The sequence below is a fragment of the Lactuca sativa genome, chromosome 5 (genome assembly GCF_002870075.4).
Source record: "Lactuca sativa cultivar Salinas chromosome 5, Lsat_Salinas_v11, whole genome shotgun sequence".
NCBI classification, from domain to species: domain Eukaryota; kingdom Viridiplantae; phylum Streptophyta; class Magnoliopsida; order Asterales; family Asteraceae; genus Lactuca; species Lactuca sativa.
Genome location: NC_056627.2, coordinates 14838405 through 14844455, shown reverse-complemented (window position 1 = coordinate 14844455; position 6051 = coordinate 14838405). Strand labels below are relative to the sequence as shown.

The 6051-nt window shown below is 37.4% G+C and overlaps 1 non-coding gene across 1 annotated transcript; it reads left to right on the top strand.

Annotated features, from left to right (window-relative positions):
- Nucleotides 1-3653: 3653 nt before the first annotated feature.
- On the top strand, nt 3654-3760 carry LOC111878113 (small nucleolar RNA R71). The gene has a single exon (XR_002845624.1). It is a non-coding gene; the product is annotated as a small nucleolar RNA R71 (small nucleolar RNA).
- Nucleotides 3761-6051: the final 2291 nt, after the last annotated feature.

The following is a 6051-nucleotide window of genomic DNA, read 5'->3' as shown; positions in this document are numbered from 1 at the left end:
GCATTTGTGGTGAATAGAAAATGTGATAAGGCAATGGATAAGGCGATGTATTGGTGATTTGATGCTGCTTTCAGGAGATACATCAGAATTGCACACACCAGACGCAATATTGCTCCAAAACTCCAGACCTGAGACCCCATTCTCATAACCACGTTTGGACTCCCTCAAAAACTAAACAAACTCATGATTCATGGTCTCATGAGCCTCGTACCCCATTCTTCGTGAAAACTCCACCAAACTGCATTCCCTATATTCCCCTCCTAAACGAAAAACCAAAGCTTGCAGGAAAGTAGGATCTTGGACATTCTCATGGAATGTCATAGTTGAAAAGAATTCCACACATAGCTCTTTGTATACCCTTTCCTGGATTGCAAAAAAATTGTACCACCCCTTGCATGTGAACGAAAATCCTTTCCCTAAAAACAACTTAGTAAGATATTGAGACATCTGATCCACGATTCCAACCTCCCTCAATCATGCCCACTGAATAGTGGGAGCAATAGCAAACTCCCGGTTGTACATCCACCCTAGCCGGTTGGTCCAACACGTATATACATCCCGTGACATATTCGTTGGAAAGTTGTAAAACGGGTGGAGACTAGCAACCCCGGTTGGAATTTCTCTTCTGGGAGCCATAACTTCATAAATAAACATAAAACACAGCCAACAAAAACATAACAAAAGATTAGAAGTAAATAGAACGGAAGTGGTCAAGTCCCAGGATTCATGTCGTGAATCCATAAAGATTCATGTCGTGAGTTCGTAATGCAGCAACCAGAATCGGTAATATCAAGACGCAATTCAGGTCAACAATGTAAATGGGGTTTACTTCTATGCTAATTCCAACCACAATTTATCAACATTTGGAGTCTATTACTGGAGTTTAGGGCATATTTTCTACATTTCATCTAACTAAAAAACCCTAAACCTAAGTTCAACTATTAGAGTAGAATTAAACTTAATAATTAAGAATCATTACCTTAGATTGAAGTATTACGTAAGCAAAAACAAAATTGGAGTGTATGTCGGCCAAAATTGGAGCAAGGGGGGACTAGATTTCTTGTTCACTTCGTGGGAATAAAGAATGAGTTGGTCAAAGAGATTCCGTGTTCTTTAATCTATGGTCCCGTGTTTGTTACTGTTCATGTCGTGAGTCCTTAAGGATTCACGTCGTCAGTCCTCTCTGGGCTTAATGTTGGGCCATTCATTCCTCATCAAAAATGTATTATTCGTGGTCCATTTAGTTTAATAGAAAATGGGCTGATATGCATCAATGATATATTGTCCGGTTCATTCAGAACTCACGTCGTGAATCATAATGATTCACGTCGTGAATACTGTATGACAATTTTTTTTACTAATCCAAGTTCGTCTATTACCTAAATTCTTAATTATTACCACTTCATTTTTAGGGACCCACACTCAGTGTTTAATTATGAATAAAGTGAGTTGGATGATATGATCTATGTTTCTAAGACTAAAATGCAAAAAATAAAAAAGAAAAAAGAAAAAAAAACGCAAACCAAACTCGGTTTGCCTCCTGAGAAGCGCTTCTTTTTTAGGAGTCTTGAGTCGGACTCCGTGCCTCCTACGTTGACTCGTTAGAATAGTCCACCACCAGGATCTTTTTCTCCTTAAAACGCCTCTTGTAAGCTTGCACTCGACGAACATATGCCTTTTTAGAATTCTCTTTTTTAGCCTTGACTTCGTTTCCATCGAGCTTGCATTTGATCCCTTGAATTTTCAATTCTTCATCATCTTTAAGCTCCATAGTATCCTTCTCTTCTTTCACCACTAGACTTGTTACTTCTGAAGTAACCTCCTCTTCGTCACTCAACATCTCATCATCTTCCTTGCTTACCCAAGAAGTTGGATTCGTGTAGGCAATTACTTCAACTAAAAATGGAACAGATGCTCTTGGTTTTGTTCTTTTAACTTGTTGAATTGTTTTGATTTCTTCTTCCATGAGCTTCTCTAATTCTTTAAGTTCATTGTCTTCATCAATGTTGAAAACCTCTTCTTGAGCATCACTCCTTTGGAAACCATCTTCTATTCCAAAATTTTCCTTCTCATCCCTAACTCTTAAGGTGAGCTTGGACTCGCGTATATCAACCAAAGCTCCAGCAGTGTTAAGTAACAGGCGACCAAGAATAATTGGAACATTGGGATCTTCTTTCATATCCAAAACCACAAAGTCTATTGGAAAAACGAATTTCCCAATTTTTATGAGAATAACTTCCACAATGCCTCGGGGCTGTGTCACTGAACGGTTCGCCATGTGAATAGTCATCTTTGTAGCCTTCAACTTCTGAATATTCAATTTTTAATAAAACAAATAAGGCATCAAATTTATGCTAGCCCCAGAATCGGCTAAAGCATAAACCTTCATATTATTCCCAAACTCACATGGGAGAGTGAGTCATCCAGGATCCCCCATCTTCTTAGGTATTTCTCCCAACACCGCTTTTGAGCTTTGCTCACTTGGAATCACCTTAGAATTCTCCTTTAATTGATGACGAGTGCTTAACAATTCTTGTAGGAACTTAGCATATTCTGGAACTTTTGCAAGTGAATCAATAAAAGGAGTATTGATAGGAATACCCTTCAATTGCTTGATAAACTCCAAATGTTCTCTCTCCAGTGGACTAATATTAGCTCTAGACGAGAATGGAAAAAGTGGTTTATAAGCTGGAACAGATACGGATTTCTTCTGTTCAGACCGAGCCCACAATGTGAACATAGCAGGCTCACGATGTGAACTGGGTATTCTAGTAGATTCTTCAATTTCAAGCTTCGACTTCTTTGGCTTTGGATCGGGCTACTGTGGCTCCACTTCTAAGGATTCTAGGAACTCAGAAATCGCCTCTTCTTCAATATCTATGGCCATTACGTGAGATTGGGTCTTCTTTTCAGGATTTTTCGGGAACATCTTCTCATTAACCAAAGTGGTAAGTTGACCAAGTTGTACTTCAAGGTTATTGATGGAGGCTTGCTAATTCTTTATCAATGCTTGTTGATCTATCATCATTGCGTGATGATTCTTCATTATAGTTCTTTGTTCTTCCATTGCAGTGTCAGTAGCATCATGCCTTTTTTCTGAAGCTTCCATGAATTTCATCAACATGATCTCTAATTCTGATTTCTTCTCAACTAGTGGTTGCTCTCTTTGGTAGAAACCTCTGCCAGTTTGTCTATATTTTTCTTCCTTTTGCTTCTTGTATTCATCGTAAGGCAGCCACTCTTTCTTTGGTTTCCTCCAGTCTTCATCATACTTGTCCCCACTCGAATAACAAACTTGAGCTTTATTGTTTCCATATTCATCCAAGTTGCAATCTTTTGTCAAATGTGGGCCACTACATCTCTCGCAACCAACTCGAATAGCATGAATTTATTGGTCCATTTGGGTCAATCTCCTTTCCATAGTATTAAGCATTGCCATCACAGCAGCCATCTCTTCAGTTTCTGCACCCCCAACTCCTTTCATGCCTTCATTCCTTGGACTGTGGTATTCACGAGAATGTTTTGCAAATTCTTCAACTAATTCCTTGACTTCGCCCAGATTTTTCTTTGTAAGTGGTCCTTAAGAATCAAGGAGTTGTCTTGTCATCACATTGACCCCGTCATAGAATATGGACACTTCTTGTTGAATGTTAAGGTCATGTTGAGGACAATTCCTTAACAACCCTTTGTAACGCTCCCAAGCTTCGTAAAGTGACTCCCCCGGGTTTTGCTCAAAATTTGCTATTGCCTTCTTGAGTTTAGCAATCTTGGATGGTGGACAGAATTGGTCTAGAAATTGCTCACGCATTTGAACCTAAGTAGTTATTGTACCAAGTGGAAGTGCTTTTAACCAATCCTTTGCAGCTCCTTTAAAGGTAACGGGAAGCATCCTTAGCAAGACGGTGTCTCTGTTAACATTTGGGACATTGAAGTAATTAGCAATGTCGTTCACTTCATCTAAGTGCTTGAACACATCCTCATGATCTTTTCCATAGAATGGGATATCCTTTAGTGCGGAAAGGATATGTCCCTTTAGCTCGAATGTGGCAGTGGCAGGAATGGCAGGTTGTACTAAGCCTGGACCAACATCATCTCGAATTCTTTTTCTGTAAGCTCCCATAGACATTTCTTCAATATTCGCATCTCGTTCCTTGGCTCGTTCTCGGGTTCACTTGTATGTAATTCAAATTCAGGCTCGGTATCGTATTCAGAATCGGTTTGGACAGGTATTTGATCCAACTGTTCAAGCTTGCTCTTGTTTTTTGAAGATGAACTTGACTCCTTCGTTTTCCTCCTTGACTTTTTTGAGAACACTGATTTGAATTCTTGTAAAGGTGTCTTTTTTGGTGTTTGATCTTCCTTCACGCTCTTGTCCTTCTTTTTGTGAATTGTAGACTCGGGATCTTCAAGTGGTGGCACTAAAGGTGTGTTAGAGCCTCTGGTCATGAACTCCTGAAATAAGACAAAAATAAAACGTAAAACTGAACTAAGAAAAACGAACTGAAATAAACAAAACTAAGGCTTTTAGTTCTCACGTCGTGAATCTTGAAGGTTAACGTCGTGAGTCCTGTAATGCAGAAAGAAAAAAATTAAAACAGAAAAGTAACTTCTTGTAGGTTTTAACCTACAAAAAGGATCAATTAATTTAAAGCAAACAAACTAATAATTAACTAAGTCGTTCCCCGACAACGACGCCAAAAACTTGATGTACACAAAAGTTCACACTAATTTTATATTTATAACCTAACTAACTTAACTAACTAAAACGCACCTAGGCAGTGTACCTAGTCGAGTTATAGAATAGTTGGGTAAGTCGGGTGTCGATCACAGGGAACGGTGTTGACTAATTAATTTATCTACTACTAAATTAACCTAATTACTAGCAAAGTAAGGGTTTTTATCTAATTTTGCAAGTTTAGATGAACTTAATTCTTTAACAAACACAATCAATAAACAAAACACTTCTGTTAGTTTGAGTCCACTTTCACTCAATGGTTGTACATTAGCAATGACTATTACTGTTGGTTACCAATTAATGAAGTATTAGCAATTTAGTTCTAAATCTACTAATTATTAATCAATTCATGTAAATGTATGTATGGTCACACAATAGTAAACACATAATCAATTATTAAATAAGATTGGAGCCATGAAAGATTGATTAATCAAAACACAACTACAGTCATAATATAAGTTCTCTAACACAACTTAATTCGATGATTTAATTACTTATCTAAGATTGGTTTGATCTTAGCTATAATAAACTAGTGTTCACTGTATTATTAGGTATTCAAATTCATGCAAATTTGTATTCACTAACTACACATAACAAGAATTTAAAGCAATCAAATATTTAATATAAGCATGCTAGGTAAAATCAATCAACACAAACATATTACCAACAAGTAAAGTCAAATCTAATGCATTAAAACCGTGAGTTCCAGCTTCATCTAGCTAACAGAAGCAACTAGATTTAGCTGGACATACTAACAACTAAACAAACAAAAACTATAATCAAAGACATGTTTAAGTGTACCAATTTATGAACCAATTTATGAACTTCTTATTCCTTGGTGTTAAAACCAACTTCCAGATGTTCTCTTCCTCTGAAATTCATCTCTAGGAACCCTTCTAAGCCAGCCAAAAAATCTCCCAAATCGTAATGGGAAAAGGTATTTATAATATCTTGAAATTTCCCGTTCACGTCGTGAAAATGTAAGTCTCACGTCGTGAACTCGAGATAATCGTGTTCGACAAGGATTCCTTCACCCGGATGCTTATCTTCTAGAATTTCCTACTCACGTCATGACATCCCACTTCCTCACGTCGTGAGCACGGTTTTTGCTGACTTTTTCATCCTTCTTTTCTTCAAGCCCCCCCAAAGTTCCAGGTATTGTCACTCCTAGTCCCTTTCTTCGAAAATACTTCTATTTGGTTGCACATAACAATTTATCCTTATAAGTACCATATTTCTATGCAAATAACCAAAATATTTATAAAAATGTAGATCAATATTGCCTAAAAATGTGTATAAATATGGCAATATCAGAT